The 20,812-nt window shown below is 37.0% G+C and overlaps 2 long non-coding RNA genes across 2 annotated transcripts; one reads left to right on the forward strand and one right to left on the reverse strand.

Moving 5' to 3' along the window:
• Positions 1 to 1,938: 1,938 nt before the first annotated feature.
• On the reverse strand, positions 1,939 to 8,121 carry LOC138224077 (uncharacterized). The gene is made up of 4 exons (XR_011182432.1): positions 7,980 to 8,121; positions 4,119 to 4,523; positions 2,969 to 3,159; positions 1,939 to 2,011 (listed from the first exon to the last, which is right to left on the reverse strand). It is a non-coding gene; the product is annotated as an uncharacterized lncRNA (long non-coding RNA).
• Positions 8,122 to 8,524: 403 nt separating this feature from the next.
• Positions 8,525 to 14,885, forward strand: LOC138224079 (uncharacterized). The gene is made up of 3 exons (XR_011182435.1): positions 8,525 to 8,615; positions 13,431 to 13,954; positions 14,605 to 14,885. It is a non-coding gene; the product is annotated as an uncharacterized lncRNA (long non-coding RNA).
• Positions 14,886 to 20,812: the final 5,927 nt, after the last annotated feature.

The following is a 20,812-nucleotide window of genomic DNA, read 5'->3' on the forward strand; positions in this document are numbered from 1 at the left end:
CATGAACAAGGTTATACTGCTATTTCCTTAGATACGCAATGCCTGTCTCTCCTGGCTGTGCTCTCTCTCGCTCTCTCTCTCTCTTTATAGCTGGTGGTGTACAGCTTTTTAGTATAGATTACACTTTTCTAAAATGTATTTTAAAAATAATAACGATTAAAATTAATCTTTCCACGTTTGATCCCAAGATCCCAAGAAAAATAAATCTAAACGGGGAGAAAGCTATGCTGAAAGTTTATTAAGATGCTTAGAAGACAAAGATATCAATTTATGTTGCATTTGTCTGATTGTGAATAAAAAAGCACATATATTTAAACCCGTGTTTGCGATTTAAATCAAAACGCGATTTAAATCAATATAAATGTTTATATTGTAACGCCTAGGTGACTATTCATTGTTATTAAAATGACTTAAATTCGATCATGTTGTGATATTTAGAAATATAAATTTGTTTGGTGCGAGTGAGGTTTTATTTAATCTCTGAGCCAGGGAAACGTTTTATTTTTTCAAGGAAATGTTTGTTAAAAAAAAAGTCATGGCTCCAGCAGGATTCAAACACAGAGCATGTGATGTGGGAGTTAGGAACCAAACCCACAGCGTCACCGGCAAGGTCACATGCAGAGTGCTGAAAAAGCACTACAGAAACATTATCAACAGACAATGTACAGCGTGTACTATTCTTGTGTTGCAGTACATGAATATAATTATATCATTATTAATTTCTTTAGATACGTGATTCCATATTATATTCCCTTTTAATCAAATTCTAAAAGTATGCTTGTTGACTCCTGTATCACGTTAGTTAAAGACTTCGATGCTTAAAATGTTTAGGGAGAAATGGAATACTGGTGTGTATGTTTTCTTTAAAGTACCGAGACCAGCCATTTACTGTATGTTTAAGTTCCAAAATTAATATTGTTTATGGCCTTCACACGCGTTACAGTTTGCTCCTATTCTTTTTATGCTCAGCTACTAAGATTTCCCTTCAGTGGTAAAATTCCATATAAATATTCAATGCTAAAACGGGCACAGTAAAGACATTTACTGAAAATCTCTATGACCGACCAACGGACCACGAGTGCCCCTGTCAGTCAACCAATAACGTACCGCGGTATTTTGCGTCATCGCGCGTCATGATGCGTGTCTGTACGTGTCTGTACCGCGCACTTTGAATGGCTGCATCTGTATGTTTTAAACTTTCCAAATATGACTTTTTTGCATGCAACCACATCGCAGGGAATTACAAATGCCTAAAATAAAATATATTTTACATTTAAATGTACTGACCCCACCCAACTATAGCAGCTCTACAGCAGTTCTCAGCCTCACTCCACTGTGGTGCCTCCAGTAAACAACAGATCAGCTAAGAAAATTCAGAATGTATCCAGGACATTAAAACACAACCCCACTTTCTGGGACAGAGTATTTAGAGTTTATTTTAATGATATGGTTCTGATCTGGCCCAGCTGTGTCAGCTTTTGATATCTGACGAGACCAGGCTACAGGTGGGTTGTCATTTGTAAAAAATATGACCAATCAGTTCTTATTAATTTAGTGATGATGGTTGTGTAGATGTGAATTCCCTGCCAGGTTTTAAACTTTCTATCACAGAGTAGATGTAAAAATACTTATCAATTACTTTCAAATTATCAGAACTGTCTTAGGTCTGGAACACTTTACAGAATTGACAATGAGAAAAAACAAATTAATATATTGAAAAGGAAATATAGTTTTTTACATATACAGTAATAGGACTAAAAATAATAGGACTAAAGTTAACTTAGTCAAACAACATTAGATTGATTTTGTTTGAACCTTAACCTTGAGTATTGTGTGTCAATGACTTAACACAACAATGTGCAAAATATCTCAGTAACTGTCATGTGCTGTTAAAATACAACAATATTTGAATTCTGAAATTAATTTAATCAAAAATGGACAAAATCTTCAGGAAAACATGAAGTAAACTTGGGCACAAGGTTTGCTCCATGGTGTGAATCTTGGAATATCCCTGTGATAAAGATGCAAAAACACTGTGTTATTTATCATTCAGAATGATGCAGCAGCAGATTCCAGCAGACCTGTCTTCACACACCTCAGTGCATAAATTGTGCTTACAGCTTTTAGCAGGGGAATGTTATACTGTCTGGGGCTCTACAGGATGATGCCACCTTCAGTAACAGCACACTGGACCCTGTAATATAACTTTTTGCATGTAACTGCATCTCAGGGATGTACAAAAATGTTTTTTTAGAAAGATGAATGAATGTATACTGTATGAGTGAATGATGTAATGCCCCTGCTCAACTATAGCAGCTCTACAGCTGTTCTCAGCCTCAGTCCACTGTGGTACCTTCAGTACACAACAGACCAGGTAATGAAATCAATGACTCTGAAACTCCCACTCCCACTCTCTTGAACAGACTCACGAGTTTGTTATTCACCTCAATCATGTCAAAATCTCAGGTTAGTGTTTAGAGTTTGATTTAAATGTCTCATCTGAAGGACAGCAGCTCCTACAGCACTGCATCCTTGTGCTCCAGCATCATTCTGGGATTGTTTGTAAATCCTGGTTCAGCAGCTCCACTGACAGCAGGAACCTGATCTTCCTTGGAAGTCTCCCATTATGGTTCTGATCTGGCTAAGCTGTGCTTGGCTTCTGAGATCTGATGAGACCAGGCTACAAGGGGGTAATGCTGTCCTTTCTGAACAATATGATTAAATAGCATGTGTATATTGTACTGTCTTCATTTAGTGTTGATTGTTAATGACATGTGAACTAACTGCCAGGTTTTTAAGTTTCTGTCACATTGAAGATGTCAAAATACTTACCAATTACTTTCAAATTATCAGAACTGTTTTGTAAGAGTTTGTCTGAAATACTTTACAGAATTCACAAAGAGAAAAACAAATCAATATACTGAAAAGGAAATGCATATTATTTTGCACAAAATAATTTGGACTTAACTGTTCTCCCAACAAATCTGTGGGTTTTGTCTGGATGATCCACAGTCCAAAGACAAGCTGGTGGATTAATCATGAGCTTCTGGGAAAATTGCCCGTGGTATTTTGAGTGTCTGTTTGCCATGTGTCCTGTGCAGGGTGTATCCCACCTTGTGCCCTCTGCTTTTCAGGATGGGCTCTCGTTCTCTTGTGGCCCTGTATTGCATAGAGTTTAGAAGATGGATGGATGAATTTTAAAATGATTAAAACATCTCTTGTTCATGATTTTTCTAACACAAATACTTTAGTTGCTCAAAAATAACACTAAAGCACTGTGCAGGTTTTATTGATCTGCCTAATAAAACACATTTATTTCTTTTTTAAAATCTACCCATTGTGAGAGAGAATTATGCTAGTACTAAAATAGTGCTAAAATAATAAGATTAAATAGGATAAGATTAAATTTATTTTAGTCAAACAATTTTAGATTAATTTCTGTTTTAATGATCACCTTGAGCAAAGAGCCCAAGTGTCCTCAGCAGTAATTCTTTTATAGCACGTTCTGTCTGGACTTAAAATATCTCCCACTGTCTGGGCTGGAAAAACATTCATGGCCTTGTTTTGTTTCCTAAATATACTGTACTGTAGGTACAATAACAAAAAGACAAGCTGCAGGAGAAGCACAAAACAGATTTAGTGAATTTCACCAAAGTCCTTTTCACCAAAGTCCTTGATTTCCAGGAAAATAAATTCCAGCTCTTTGACACTGATCTCAAAATACGACAGCCAAGTAAGAAGCTGTTGATTGTAAGATTATTAAACAAGAGCAAAGGGCACATAGTGTAAGTCAAAGTCAACTTCACAACCAAAACAACCGTCTTGGGTGTTAGTAATTTTTTGTGATGCATATCGGAATAACAGAGATACAATAAAAATACATGAAAAAAAAGACAAAGAATAAATAACATACTGTACATGTATCATAAACAAAATAAAATACAATGCTACAGTACATTCCAGTGAAAATAGAGATCCAACAATTTAACAATTCATACTCTTATAACAATCTTGAGTTAATAGCATCCTGCCATGTTGTTATTTAAGAAAAAAACATCTTTAGGAAATATACTTAAAATCTTTTAATAATTTAAATTTAAAAAATCAGTTCAGGTCACCTGTATCAGCAGCTGTTCTCAGTCTCAGTCCTCTGTGGTTCCTTTCAATGAGCCCGAGAACCTTCTGTAGAGCTGAGGGAGGTTTTTGTACAGACATGTATCACTGTGTGAATGGGTAGCTATAGTCCTGCTGACAGTAATAATCTCCTGCATCTTCAGCCTGGACTCCAGTGATTTTCAGTGTGAAGACTGTCCCAGAGTAACTGCCAGTGAATCGATCAGGAATCCCAGTATAACGGTTAGTTGCATCATGTACCAGGAGCTGTGGAACCTGGCCAGGTTTCTGCAGGTACCAGTGTACATCATCACTAGTAGACTGACTGGCTGTACAGCTGATTGAGACAGAGCTTCATGGGAGAACAGTTTGAGCTGGAGACTGAGTCAGAACAATTTGACCATGGCAACCTGAAATAAAATAAGGACATTTTCTAAAATGAAAATCTTAAACATGTATGACATTATTTAATGTGTGTACAATATATACAGTGCCTTGCGAAAGTATTCGGCCCCCTTGAACTTTTCAACCTTTTGCCACATTTCAGGCTTCAAACATAAAGATATAATTTTTTTATTTTATGTGAAGAATCACCAACAAGTGGGACACAATTGTGAAGTGGAACGAAATCTATTGGATTTTTGAAACTTTTCTAACTAATAAAAAAATGAAAAGTGGGGCGTGCAAAATTATTCGGCCCCCTTGCGTTAATACTTTGTAGAGCCACCTTTTGCTGCGATTACAGCTGCAAGTCGCTTGGGGTATGTCTCTATCAGTTTTGCACATCGAGAGACTGAAATTCTTGCCCATTCTTCCTTGCAAAACAGCTCGAGCTCAGTGAGGTTGGATGGAGAGCGTTTGTGAACAGCAGTTTTCAGCTCTTTCCACAGATTCTCGATTGGATTCAGGTCTGGACTTTGACTTGGCCATTCAAACACCTGGATACGTTTATTTGTGAACCATTCCTTTGTAGATTTTGCTGTATGTTTGGGATCATTGTCTTGTTGGAAGATAAATCTCCGTCCCAGTTTCAGGTCTTTTGCAGACTCCAACAGGTTTTCATCCAGAATGGTCCTGTATTTGGCTGCATCCATCTTCCCCTCAATTTTAACCATCTTCCCTGTCCCTGCTGAAGAAAAGCAGGCCCAAACCATGATGCTGCCACCACCATGTTTGACAGTGGGGATGGTGTGTTGAGGGTGATGAGCTGTGTTGCTTTTACGCCAAACATATCGTTTTGCATTGTGGCCAAAAAGTTCGATTTTGGTTTCATCTGACCAGAGCACCTTCTTCCACATGTTTGGGGTGTCTCCCAGGTGGCTTGTGGCAAACTTTAGACGAGACTTTTTATGGATATCTTTGAGAAATGGCTTTCTTCTTGCCACTCTTCCATAAAGGCCAGATTTGTGCAGTGTAAGACTGATTGTTGTCCTATGGACAGACTCTCCCACCTCAGCTGTAGTTCTCTGCAGTTCATCCAGAGTGATCATGGGCCTCTTGGCTGCATCTCTGATCAGTCTTCTCCTTGTCTGAGCTGAAAGTTTAGAGGGACGGCCAGGTCTTGGTAGATTTGCAGTGGTCTGATACTCCTTCCATTTCAAGATGATCGCTTGCACAGTGCTCCTTGGGATGTTTGAAGATTGGGAAATCTTTTTGTATCCAAATCCGGCTTTAAACTTCTCCACAACAGTATTACGGACCTGCCTGGTGTGTTCCTTGGTCTTCATGATGCTCTCTGCGCTTTCAACAGAACCTTGAGACTATCACAGAGCAGGTGCATTTATACAGAGACTTGATTACACACAGGTGGATTCTATTTATCACCATCAGTCATTTAGGACAACATTGGATCATTCAGAGATCCTCGCTGAACTTCTGGAGTGAGTTTGCTGCACTGAAAGTAAAGGGGCCGAATAATTTTGCACGCCCCACTTTTCATTTTTTTATTAGTTAAAAAAGTTTCAAAAATCCAATAGATTTCGTTCCACTTCACAATTGTGTCCCACTTGTTGGTGATTCTTCACATAAAATAAAAAAATTTATATCTTTATGTTTGAAGCCTGAAATGTGGCAAAAGGTTGAAAAGTTCAAGGGGGCCGAATACTTTCGCAAGGCACTGTAGGTTGTGTACTTTTGTCCAACTGTGTAATCTTGCTTTCATAAAATATACCAACATTTTAATGACTGATGATTAACATGCTGTAATACACAGTTCAAAATTAAAGGCTCAAATGCTGTACATGAGAGGTTAAGCTCCCCCTGGCGGTTTTACAAGGTGACGCTGGATAGTTTCCGGCAGAGCGTCAAATGACGTGCGATTAACCACGTGACACTGCGTGACACCGCGTGATACCGCGACACGCCCACCGGGGTATGCCGCGAAATACCTCACCCATTTTGAATGGCTGCATCTGTATATCCACGATATAGCACAGGCCTCGAGTGCCTTATTGCTTAAATAATTAAATTCTGAAAAGTATGAGTTTATTTTATTTTGATAATGAGCGAAAGTATACATGGATATACATATTTTGAAATACCAACAAATCCAATATAGTGTTGATAATATTTATTATCAATAATAACGACAATAGGAGCAGCTTCAAATTATTCGTTGTTATTAGTAAATGACTTAGCTTCGAACAGTTGTGATATTTAGAAATATAAAAAATGTCAATATACAGTAGTGTCCATAACATTTTCTATTTTAGTTTTTCAGAGAAATGTGTATTTGTTAAAAGAAAACTTATGGCAATAGCTGGGTTTAAAAACCAGACCTCAGGCTCATAAGACAAGCACTTAAGCCATCACACGGGAAGCACTGAAACTGAAGCACACATAGAAAGTGTATTATACTACTGGTTGAGCTACAGTACATGAATATAACTTTATTGTTATTAATTTCTTTAAATACGTGATTCCACATTATATTCCCTATTAATCAAATTCTGAAAAGTATGCTTTTGTTTACTGCAATAACGAGCCTATTTGCAGAAAAGATGAAAACATTATACTTTTTTACAAAGTATATAAACTTAATATGGTTGGTAGGAGCATGTAAAAACGTTTCCAAAATAACCTCAGTATGTAACTGAATGCAAAACTTTGAGGCATAAAATATTAAGGAAGAAAGTGGAATACTGGTGTGCATTTTTCATTTAAACTACCAATACCAGCCATATACAGTTTAAATAATGTTTATGTTCCTAATTTTATATTGTTTATGAGCTTCAGACGTGTTATGCTCTTATTCTTTTTATGCACAGCTATCAGAACTTCCCTTTAGTTGTAAAATTCCATATAAATATTCAATACTAAGCGGATTAAATCATGCACAGTAAAGATATTAAATGATTAAATCTTTTCACTAATGACCAATGCACCACGAGTGCCCCTGTCTTAATTGAGAAGATATAGGATACATGTGGAGCTCTAGCCTGATAAACCCTTCAGTAATTCATTGTTTTTCCTTTAAGATTAGAATTATTGTTATGTGTAGTTAAACACTTCATATCCCTGATATAATTAAAATATACAAGATTGTTCACAGATTACAAGACGTAAAATATGCTTATTTTTGTATTGCCACTGCAACAGTCACAGATTTTTGCACAGGGACTATTCTAGCTATTAATTTAGCTTTCACAGCCACCTCTGGGACCGTCAACAATAACAATAGAAGATTTGGTGCACAGTTCTAGTAGTTCAATAGATATAGTCAGTTAAGTAAAATAGTTTACAAGGAAAAACTACAATAACAACTCAAATTTACTCACATAGTGTTGGGTATGTATTTTACTAACAATCATTGCATTTCTCAGATTAAAAAAAATGTTTTCTCTAACAATTGAATTGTTGTTTCTTACCTCTGTTTACGCTGTTAAGATCTGTAAGAAGTGTAATCTGTAGATTGTTCTTGTGCTTCTGTGGGCTCCTGGCTGAGAGATTCAGTTCCCAGTACTGCACACAATACTGATACAAAGCCACAGAGCTTTTATAGTAGAGAGATGCACTTTCACTTTCAATTTCCTGTAATAGGTGCTGTGTATTAACTTACATATTCCATGACTTTTAACTTTTAAGAATTTATTTTGATTTAATCTAGCCCTTCTAATTCATCCCCTGCTTTATAAATTGTACTAAATGTGCAGTCATAAATAAAACTAATTGTATTAAGTATTCCAATTGCATATTGCAACTTAATAAATGTCTTTAGGTAACTAAAAAGTGTATTTTACTTTCCAAATGCTACAGTTAAATATTAAACATTAAATCAAAATAAATTCTTAAAAGTTAAAAGTAATGGAATATGTAAACTAATACACAACACCAGTTACAGGAAATTGAAAGTGAAAGTGCATCTCTCTAATAAAAAAGCTCTGTAGCTTTGTATCGGTATTGTGTGCAGTACTGGGAACTGAATCTCTCTGCCAGGAGCCCACAGAAGCACAAGATCTATCTACAGATTACACTACTCACAGATCTTAACAGTGTTAACAAAGGTAAGCAACAACAATTCAATTGTTAGAGAAAACATTTTTTAATCTGAGAAATGCACTGATGGTATTAATGTAGGAACATAAAAATATTATGTAACCTGTATATGGTTGGTATTGGTAGTTTAAATAAAAAAATCCACACCAGTATTCCACTTTCTTCCTAAACATTCAAAAGTCTTTCATTCAGTTACATACTGTGGTTATTTTGGAATAGGTTTTACGTGCTCCTTCAACTATATGAAGTTTATATACTTCATAAAACGTAAACATGTTTTAACATTTCCTATGAATATTTGCGCTCGGTATAGCAGTAAAAAAACGAGTACTTTTTAGAATTTGATTAATAGGGATATAATATAGAATCGCATATCTAAAGAAATTGATAATGATATCATTATATTCATATAGCTCAAATTATCACAGTAGTGCATGTCTGCATCAGTTTAACACTTACCATTGTGATTATGTGTGTGGCATAATGGCTTAGGCATGTGCCTTATATGCTGGAAGCCAGGCGTTCAATCTTAGTTATCACCATGATATTTCCTCTAACAAATAAACATTTCTTTGAAAAACTAAAATAGCAAATATTATGCTATATTGACATTTTTGATATTTCTAAATATCACAACATTTTCTAAGCTAAGTGATTTACAAATAACAATGAATATTTTCAAGCTGCTACTGTACTGCCACTACAGTATAGCTTGTGGGAAATACATTTACAGTATTTGACCTGCAGCAAAGTTTAACTCATTCAGAGCACCCTACAGAACATTACAAACTTTCTTCTTGAAATTCTTTAATTCTTTAATTCTTTAAATGAAGGAAGATGGGTTATTTTTACAATTGGCACTCCGAATTTCTGGCTGATTTAATTCCCCTCACTTAGCTGAAATGGATAAAGAAATCAAGCAGTGGTTATATGGATTGAAAGGCGTTCTGTTTTATTAACAGACACTCTGACTCAAACCTATGTTGTACAGTGATATAGATGTGGGTAATGTCATCCCCATTTAACAATGTGCTTATTGCGCAAATTCTGCTTAACACAAAAAGAATATTATTGGACAATGTTGTGTGGCTCTGGCAGAATTTCTCTGTAAACTGAAGAGTTAGAGAGGAGACACATTGTGTATCACCTCTTTTTACACTTGTAAGAACATTCCAATGTTAATGTAACACGGAAGATATTATTAGTAACTTTGTAAATCTGAAGCTGTTAACTCTACTTCACACCTGCATGTCAAAGATCACAGTTTCAAAATAAAAAAAACATCAAAACTTTGATTGGATGAGAATGTCATGATTGTTTCACATGTATGTGAAACGTGACAATTTGTTACAGTTACCATCAGGAGAAAAAATGTTTATTTTTTATTTATTTGTTGCTGCTGCAGTGGCTTGCAATGGCTGGATAGTTAACACTTCAAAATTGCTTTATCAGTCTGTCCATGGGGGAAAGGGGGGAGCTCTCCTTGACAGCTGACATTCCTCCATACACTTAAGTGAAAAATTTATAAAAACGCCAAAGTAAACATCATATTTACAATTGATTGAAAATAAAAATGTTAAGTTCTCTAAAGCTTTCTCAGTCAAGTACAATAATTCATGTAGGGAGCTGTGTAGGCATATGTTGGCAGCAAAAGATCAGCTTAAGAGGGAAGAAAACGCTTTCAGAGAAAACAATGTTTAAGCTGTGAAAAATAAAAACCTCCATTCAATTGCAGCCTAAATCTTTCCCCACACACCCTGCCCCCACTGTGATTGGAATATACATAAACAAAGCACTGAAAGCTTTACAGTAAATGATCAGGCATTTCGCAGACGTGGGGATACGTAATTCTGGTATTATGAACTCACACCTGGGAATCGATTCATTTAAAATAAGTTTTAATATTATTTTAATTTAAACTAATAAAGATTAAAGATTAATTTAAGTGTTTCAAATGTTTAATTAAGAAGTTAAAAGAACTTACAGCTCACACAAAGACCCAATCTATGTACATAAAAGTGTTTTAGCTGTCTTTTCATATTGATTTAAGTGTCCTTCTTTCAGTTGGATTGCATGATTACTGTTATGATTTCTTTATTATTACTGAATCCATCAACTCGTTCACTTGTGATTACTTGGAAATATTTTGACATGTTCCTTTTAACTCTGAGTTTGTAATGTCGGTTGTTCTGAACGAGTTAGCCTTTGATGCAGTAGAAATAAAATGTATTTCCCATGAGCTGTACTGTAGTGGCTTTAAAACGATGCAACATCATGCTGTTTGCATGTGGCACGTCTTTGTTCAAGTTTTAGAAGTACAGTATGGAAAAACTAGTGTTAAGAAAAACACAGGATATTTTATTTATTTTATTTTTAAAAATGAAATAAAAAATAAGATACAATGACGTGTTCCTGCCTTGTTCAAACATTGCGTGATTTTAAAAGCTGTAAAAACTGGTTTAGATAGCAGAAAGTCACCTAGCTCTTACAAGAGGCTCTGTTAAGCAGAGTTTGTGTTAACACAATACTCCCTTTGAATTAGTTTATATCAACTTTGTCAGTGAAGAAAATGACCGCAGGCACTTTTCCTTCCCCTCTGATGCAAGGTAACAATGCAGCAAATGGGTTTTTTATTTTGCTGGGAGTGTGAACATTGAATGAGCCCTGAGGTGTACAGTGAGACTAACACAGTGAGATTACTGAGATGGCTAGTTTAAGTAAAGGAACAAGAAATAGGTTTATTCCATGCTGAAAAGCGTTACGATCCCTGCCTCCCGGCAACGGAAGAGGCAGAAGTAGGCGTAACCCCAATCAATCAGTTCACCTGTCAGTTTTCCTATTCACCACCACACCTTCGTCTCATCCTACTTAAACACCTGTCTTTCCCTACCTCTTTGCTCAGTATTGGTTTTCCTCTCGAGCTTCCTGGTTGCGCTACTCCTACTTCTACCTTGTGTTTGTCTTGGCTTTCGGTTTACGTTTTTTTCCCTTTAGACTACAGCTTTTCTGATCACGGCTTGGCTTCTTTACTTACGCTCTGTTTCGGATCACTGGCTACCCCTGGACTATTGGATTGCTCTACTGTCTACGATTTCGGATCACGCTTCGGCTTCGGTAACTCGTTCCCTTTTGATCTCTGGCTTCCCCTGGACTCTCGGCTCACTCATTCGACTACGGCTTTCTTTGGATCACGGCTAGGCTTTGTCAGCTCCCGCAAGTGGGTTCACTCACTGGTTTCGGTCCCTCTACCCAATCCATAACAAAAAGAGAAGAAAGAAAACACAATGTTTTGGCCGTGGAACCTTCTAGGCTCATTTTGTTTTCTTTTTCTCTTTTCAGCATGAATAAACTATTTCTTGTTCCTTTGCAGCCTATGCATGCTGACACAGCTACCCACCTGAACTAGTTTAAGTAAATATGTTAACAAATATCTGAATTGTTAGATAAAATTGCATCCAGCTGTGAATCAGCTACGTGACTTTGCCCCCGTGAAAATTTGGGAAAGAGGTTTAGTGGGCAGTGTAGTCACCATAGATTATTTTGATACACTGTACAGTATAAATCAAGTATGTTTTTTAATGTTTGTAATCACTATTCTTGCAAGCACATTTTATATTCAGTTTGCTTCTGTGTGTTAGCTGAAGTGTTAGCTAGTGGGCAAAGTTATTGAAATCTGAAACATCGTGTCTCATAAATAAGTATTTTAATATGCGAAGCTCATGAAAACTGAAGAAAACAATGACTCTGAAAGCTTGAAATTATTATAATTAAATTGATACTGTTAATAATGACCAGACACATTATCATAGTTTCAGCGGTATTTTTAATACCACTTTGTTATTCTCAATCCTAATCACAATATATACGATTTCATTTTAAGGCTTGAGGCGTCTGTGAAATTCCCCACTGAATAAAGTGTTTTGAATTAAACCGGTTGAAGAGTTAACAGTATTCACGATTTTTATTTCATTATTAATATAACTTAACAGTGAATATGTTATAATATATATACAAAAAACTGTTAATATAGTGTACATAATACTTTAACATGCGTGAATGAGTCAAATTAAAAATAAAACGTGTTAACAAAGAAAGTGGATTACAGTAATACTACCAGCTATAAAGATACATAGATTTAGATCCTTAAATTAATTCTTTAGATACACGATTCCATGTTATGTTCCATATTAATCAAAGTCTAAAATGTTTGCGTTTTTTTACTATGATAACGAGCACAAATATCCATAGATGAGGTTAAAACATTATAACTTTTTATGAATGATATAAACTTAATATAGTCAGGATCACATACAAACTTTTGCAAATTAACCACAGCATGTAACCAAATGAAAGACTTAAAAATGTTTAGGAAGAAAGTGAATACGGGTGTATATTTTTTTTATTTAAACTACCAAAACCAGCCATATACAGTTTACATAATATGTTTATGTTCCTAAATTAATATTGTTTATGACCTTCAAACATGTTGTGCTCCTCTTTTGTTTTTACTCAGCTACATAAATTTCCCTTTAGTTGTAAAATTCCATATTAATATTCAATATTATTAAAACATGCACAGTAAAGAGATTAAATGATTATATCGTTTCACTAACAACCAATACATCATGAGACCCCTGTCGTTCATTTTGGCTAGTCAATCACGTACTGCGGTACAACGTGGTGAACTGTAGATAATTTCGCGCGATACGGGGTTGTACCATTCATTTATAATGGCTGCATCTGCATGTTTCACAATATTGAACTTAAATCTGTAGTAATAGCTGTTTTATTGAACTCTAATACTTGAAACTTCTCTTCTGTAGAGAAATCATGTCAGTGTCAACTGTAGAGTCACTCGCTGTCATCTGTAACAAAGACTTGGAGGAATTTGGTGAGGCTGTTATATCATCCATGAAGGAAGGTGTCCTCTCACTGCAGAATCTCTTTGCGATTCTCCTGGTTGTGGACAGAAATCACATGGAGCAGGAACATGCAGACATTAGGAAACTGATTCTGGCAGCAAAGGAATGGCTAGAACGATCAGATAAAGCTGCAACATGCAAAGTGGAAAAGGTGGACAAGCACTGTGAGGAGCTGACAATGGAGAAGGGCAGGCTGCAACGAGAACATGGTAGCAAGAAAACAGAATTGGCCAACCTGAAAGACCAGCTCACAGCCAACACTGAAATATTGGAGAGACACAGAAATGAACTGCAGTCAGCAAAAAGTAATCTTCAGTCCAAACAGCAGATTGTTAATGATATTAAAGCCAGAATGCAGCATGATGAAGCTATTAGAAACACTGGAATTGGACTGATGTTTATTCCTATTATTGGGACTATAATAGGTAAGTGCTGAAAGAGGACATGTAGTGTACAGTAATAATAACATTTGGTAGAAAGAAGTGCCAAAATTGCTTCTACCACTGAATCAACATATTTACATATCCACATTATACCCCAAAGTTACTTGAAATCAGAAGTTTGTTACAGCATTAAGATTAAAAAATACTAGTGTTCTTTATTTACACTACAGTGAAATAAAGAAAAAAACAGCCACAACCAAATACCAAAACGAAACCTTCATCGAAAAGTGTAGTCAGAAGCATAAAGTCTCTGACTATCATAGCCAAGCAGCTAAGCCATTTACTGGCTTCAAAACAATATTTACACAGTCTCAGTCTCCCTTCAGTGGTCAGTCAGTCCTTTTCTCTATGTTGAGTGGAGCCAATAGGCCTTCTATTCTCCAGATGGCAGACATAATTCCATTGACTTACCCAGAAAGCCTCCACTTCCCACTTTTAAATTTCTCCTGGCCAATTATCTTCCAGCAACTGGTCAGGGGACTGAAAGAAGCAGGTTATTCCCCCAGAGGTTTCTGGTGAATGTGCTTTCACACAAGGATGAGAATAAAATATGAAAATATCAATTCATATTGGTCTTTCCTGGACACAAAATAATACACTATTGTTTTTTTTTTCCTTTTTTCATTTTTCAGGAGCTACTCTGATTGGTGTCTATCAAACGGACTTAAACAATGCCACAGAGGCTGCCAACACTGCTGAAATGGCTTTGAGGACATCTGAGGAAAATGTCACCACATCTCTTAGTAGAGTAGAGGAATATGAGCAAATGGTTGAAAAGAAGAGAGAGGAGCTCAACAACACTGATGCATGCTTAAGACAAATTCAGAATGACATTCAAGACATTTCCTCTAAGATCTCATACATGGTGACTGTCCAGCAAGACTTGAGGAATGCCACACAGATGCTCAACACATTGTCAAGGAAAGCACAGGTGTTGGTGAAACAGACTGAATATGTCATCATCTTTGATGTGGTGATTAACATTCTACAGGATATCTCTCTGAAACTGTGTGAAATCTTGGGCATGGAAAAATACCATCTTCTCTGTCAGGAAGATATTGCAACACTCATAAGTGCTTTGAGAGAAGACAACGAGAAACTGAAAGCCATTTCTATTCAAGAGGATCAGGAAACTATTGTATCATTAATATGAACAGGCTTGTCATAAAATCATAAAATTAATGACTTACTCAATTAAAAAATAAATAAAACAAGGTACTGTTGTTGTGTAATACTAGTGAGTGGCTTTATAGTTGCAATGGGAAAAAAGTTTAACTCTTATACAGTACAGAGCTCTAATCCTAATCTTTACCATCGTTGTTCCAATGAAAACTGAAGTGTATAAATACTGTATTTTTTGGTTACAAGCTCACTGTGGATGAAAGTTACTGTATATTGTACTCTGCTCTCCCTGGAAACAGTATTTTGTAGAAATGTTGCGATGTCGGCTGACATACTGTATAGATTTGCCTCTACTGTATGTTTTACATTCACTTACATTATCAGTATTTGACACTCAGTAAAATGCAAATATGTCTAAGAATATCAAAGCATTAGCATTAGTTTTGTATCTGCAAGCTTATTTTGACATTTATCAAATTATTATTTTTAAATGTCATATACAATGCTTTCTCAATGTAATCTTTTAATAAAGTAGCAGTGAACAAAGAAGCCTGATAATGATATTATTGGGATAAATAAAACAAAGCAATCACATTGGTTTTGTGCACATTAGTTTGCACAAATAATGTTTTACATTTATATAACACAATAACACTTAAATCAGAAATGTGTCTTTCATCAGGGAAACTTCTAGAAACATTAAAATAGTACAAGTAAACATTAAATTAAATATATTATTGCATAATAGACATCAACCATATATTATAAAACATTTTTATTATATCACAGTACGTGAACAGTGCACTTACAGAGAGGGGCTAATACAGTTACAAATAGGGAGTTGTGAAAATGAAAAAATCAAAAAATCAAAAGTATTGAATATTAATATGGAATTTTACAACAAAAGTGAAATTTTAGTAGCTGAGCCTAAAAAGAAGAGGAGCATAACATGTCTGAAGGTCATAAACAATATTAATTTAGGAACATAAATATATTATGTAAACTGTATATGGTTGGTATTGGTAGTTTAAATAAAAAATACACACCAGTAATCCACTTTTTTCCTAAACATTTTAAGCATCAAAGTATTTCATTCGGTTACATATTGTGTTTATTTTGGAAACGTTTTTACTCCTTCTGACTATAATAAGTTTATATACTTCATAAAACGTTATAATGTTTTAACCTTTCTATGAATATTTGCGCTCGTTATAACAGTAAAAACACACATACTTTTTAGAATTTGATTAATATAGAATTTAATATGGAATCGTGTAAATTAATAACAATATAATTATATTAATATAGCTCAATTTATCATGGTAGTACACTTTCTTTGTAAACATCTGCATCATGCTTAAGTTGTTAAGCAGTGTGTAGGTCCGGGGCTTAGCCATGTGCCTTGCATGTGAGAGGTCTGGGGTTCAAACCCAGCTGTCGGGATGAGTTTTCTTTGAAAAACTAAAATAGCAAATATTATGGACACTATACTGAATTTGTTGATATTTCTTAATATCACAATATGTACAAAGCTAAATGATTTATTAAATACAATGAATAATTTCAAACTGCTACTGTACTGCCACTAAAGTATAGCTTGAGGGAAATCATTTATTCGTCCTGCATCAATCTTTAACTCATTCAGAGCGCCCTACATTACAAACTCCAAGTGTTTCATTCTGTCTATTGCTACAATATCGACGGCAATGTAGTTAATAGAAACATGTCCAAATGTTTCCAAAATAACCACAAGTGAATGAGTTGAGGGTTTTGATAAAAACAGAGAAATCATAACAATGACCACGTGCTGTTTCATGCTAATCAAGCTTACCCAACTGAAAGAAGGACACTTAATTCAACACAAAAATACTTTATTTATTCATGGACAAAAATAAACACCACACTCTCTTGTTTAAATGGATTGTTTTGTTGCTGCACAGACTGTTAAACCAGAGGAAAAGAGCACTTCTTTCTTCTCAGCATTCCGTTGATCCGATCACGTATTCATTTCCAATCATATAAGGTAAGTTTTGAGAATCTCCGATTCACCATGCCTACAGTATAATGGTTTCCTAGAGATTGCAAGGCAAGGCCCTACCTGCTTCATTTGCGCATAACATCCATCTAATATCCCTCCTTCTATTTCCCTTTATCATCATCCAGTAAACTCCTTAGTCTTCACCGCTGAACAGACTCCAAAAATAATTAATTTGCTGTGCCCCTTTTCCAACCATGGGCCCTGCATAACAGTAATTACGAGAAAAGTATTTCGTAATTATGAGATAATTTGTTATCTTGTAATTACGAGATACTGTTCTCGTACTTACGAAATAGCAATGCTTACGTCAGTGTATGTACAACCTGTTATGTTGTTTGCTAAACACATTTAGAAGCTACAGTGAGCTTGGCTGGTTTAATGATGGTCTCAATATCCAACGCTGCAGAATTTGTATAGATCTACTTTTGACTGGGGTTTAGTCAAAATGAAATCTTGCAATTTTTAGCAATTATGAACAGAATCATGATAAGCATTAGGATCAGTTGTGTGGGATTTAGAGATAAAAGCAATGATGGTTCCGTTATGAACAGTTATAAGTGCAATCAGTTCCATTGCTTTAAACTGTAAATCCACACATACTGGTACTGGTACTACTCACCAGGTACTGACCAGGCTCAACCCTGCTGAGCTTCAGTGGGTAGCCAGTTGAGAGCTGCAGGGTGATATAACTGCAAGCAAAAATGACTTATGAAAATAAAGTAGAAGAGAAATTTAAGCAAGGCAGGACATTAAAACACAATATCAGTGAGGGCCAAACAAATTCATCCACGTGGACGGAAATATTGGATATACCCGTGCCATGATTGGGTGACGCTGCCTGAACTGATGTCTCCATAAATGATGTCATAGGCTGTTCTCCTGAGCTGGGTACACCGGAAAAGCATTGCATTGTGTGCTGGAGAAACACAGGACTCAACAGGAGATACTGTGTACGCTATTCTGTAGGCTGCTTCAGAAGAAAGCACACTTTACCTGAACTCACTTCCAACGCAAAAATATATCACATGAGACCAAAAATGAATTCACACTGTATGAAGGGCGGAGTAGAGTGTATGTTTAAAGTAATGAAGCTGTTTTATTTTCATCTATACAATTTTTAATACAAAATCATTGCACTAAATAATTATAAAGATAATCAATTGCACAGTGTACTATACCTGTGTAGCTATACAGTAGCTACATGACAAGATAATGTTGACTGACATAAATAAAATTGAAGTTTATGATCCGTAGGATACAGATTGCATTGGTTGAATAGGAAAAATCAGATCTATACTTTGTGAATTCTTTTAAAAAATGCCATGTATTAAATGTCAAAAGTTGAAGTTTAGGATCAGTAAGATTTTATTCTCTCCTTAAGAATCTACACTACGGTTGCATTTTCTGTTTATCTTATAACTGTATGTGTTTCTTCATAGTTTAGATCAGTATCTACCACCTCTAAAATAATTTGAAAGTTAACATTTCAAAAAATTGCAATGGGGGGGACTTTCACTTTTGAGTTTTCTTCCCACCAGGGCCAGACTGTCGTTTCAGTGTGTCACAGGAGGTCAGGTAGGCTTCTGCTCTCTGCTGTTTAATGCCTTGACGGGTCATGGCTTCGCCTGTCTGGTTATGGATGTATTGAGTTCCACTGTTTCCTACTTGCACACCTACAGATCCTGCACTAGATCTCCTGTCTGCTGGTCTCGTGGGCCATGGTCCGTGGTCACTCCCTGACTGCCTGTGTTCTGTTTCACTGTCTGTGAAAGGGAGGGAGAGCCTGGGAGCAGGGTGTGACCTGGACAGGGCAGGAGGACCATCTCTGCCCTCTGCCCCTCATCTGACTGTTCCAGAAAACAAATGTTGGAATGAACCCACCGGTGGGGACCCACTCTGTGTCTGAACTTTGCTGCTGCCCCTGAGTTGAAGACTGATGTCTCACAAGAGACATGACCTCTGGCTTCCTGAAAGTCTCTGTGCTCCTGTTTGTCAATATCTCCCTGTGAACTGCCTTGGAGTGGCTTTCTGGGGACGAAGACACATGCTCCCCAGCTCCCCTGCTCCCTAGCCCAGGCTGTGAGGTCAGAGGACTTATCCAGCCCCAGTGTGGAAGCCTGTTGTCAGTATGATGAACTCAGGTGTCAACGTACAGTAGCTGCTCTGCTCATTTGTTTCTGCAACACTTTCTCCTCCTTGTCAGTTTTGTTTGTCCCTCTTTTCCTTTATCCCTCTGTCTCAGTAGGGTAATTGAACGGTGTCTCCATGGTGCAGGAATTATTTGGTGTTCTCTATGATGGGGGAGGTGCAGCCCCTACATCCACCAAGTTTCTCTTTTTTTTTCTGCCCCTGATCCTCCCCCTGCGGTGCTGGCTGGGCTATGGGGAAGCAGGAGCAGCTCAACTTGAGTACGTTTGACCTGCCATCTTGTTCCACATTGTCAGGTGTTTTGTCAGGTGGGAGAGCTACTGGCATTTCTGCCACTAAATCTCTCTTTTCCTTTGTGCTTTGAGTGCTCCTTCTCCTCTGTTATGTCTGGGGCTCAGAGGAAAGTGAAGGACTCTGTCTGCCTCTGTCTGGGGTACTTGACCTCACCTTGGGGGTCTGTGGGGATACTGAGTCATCACTGATATTTCTCCCTCCTGCCTTTGCTGCCATCTCTTTCTTTTTCCCTTTGTCCTGCAGCGGAAGAGCAGTGGCTTCACAGGGACTTGGAATCCTTCTTCCTGTGTCTGGTCTGCACACTGCTGAATTTATGTTTGCTCTACATTTGTCTTCCCATCCCATCCTTTGTCATACCTTCTTCTCTGAGTGTGTTTGCTGTAGCACATATTTGTCCTGCATCTTTTGCTTATTTCTCCTGGCTACTGTCAATACATTCAGACTCATTTCTAACTTCCTGCTTCTCCGTTCCTGTCGTCTGTCTCTCCATATCATTCTCCTGTGGGTGAAGGAGCAGTGTGGCAGGAACAGGGCTCTGTGAAGCTCCAGTAGAGCAGAGTGTTCTCTGTTTCTGTGATTCGGGCAACAGCAGGGGTTCAGTGCTGTGAGGTGTCACTTCCTCGCTATCTTCTGACACTCTGCTCTCACATTGTCATTATTTAAAAAAACATCAGCATTTCTTTCTGCTGGCTAATTCCTTAATTTTTCTCTCTCATCCTCTCCACTGGTACCATTTTCACCATGTTGTTTATTTTCTTCCATTTGTGTTTCAGTGTTAAGCATGGGACCCACCTCTTTTTCCTTTGTCTTCAGTTCAGCTTTCGTGTTTCCCTTTTCGTTCTCGGGCTCAAGTCTCTTTTGTGTTTCTTTAGCTTTTAGCCCTTCATGTCCCAGGGCTGTGCAGGGGCACCCAGAGGTCTCCATCAGTGTGGCCCTCCTGTCCTCTCAGTTCAGCTGGGGCCTCTGTGTCGGCTGCAGAGCTGTGTGTGTCTACAAGGGGCTGGAACTGCAGCTGCACAGCAGGGGCTTCAGAGGGGCTGGGTGTGCTTCTCTCTGTGTCTGCTCCACAGGAAGCTTCTTCTCCCAGGAAAATGGCACCAATGTCTTTTTCCTCTTTTTGTGCCCTGCTCTACATCTCCTGTATTTCCTCACCTTTGTCAATTTGTCTACTGGCTCTTTCTTTGTTTTTTCAATCTCATCCTCACCCCTGGCACCATTTTCACCATGTTGCTTATTTT

This window comes from Lepisosteus oculatus, chromosome 18 (genome assembly GCF_040954835.1).
Source record: "Lepisosteus oculatus isolate fLepOcu1 chromosome 18, fLepOcu1.hap2, whole genome shotgun sequence".
NCBI classification, from domain to species: Eukaryota; Metazoa; Chordata; class Actinopteri; order Semionotiformes; family Lepisosteidae; genus Lepisosteus; species Lepisosteus oculatus.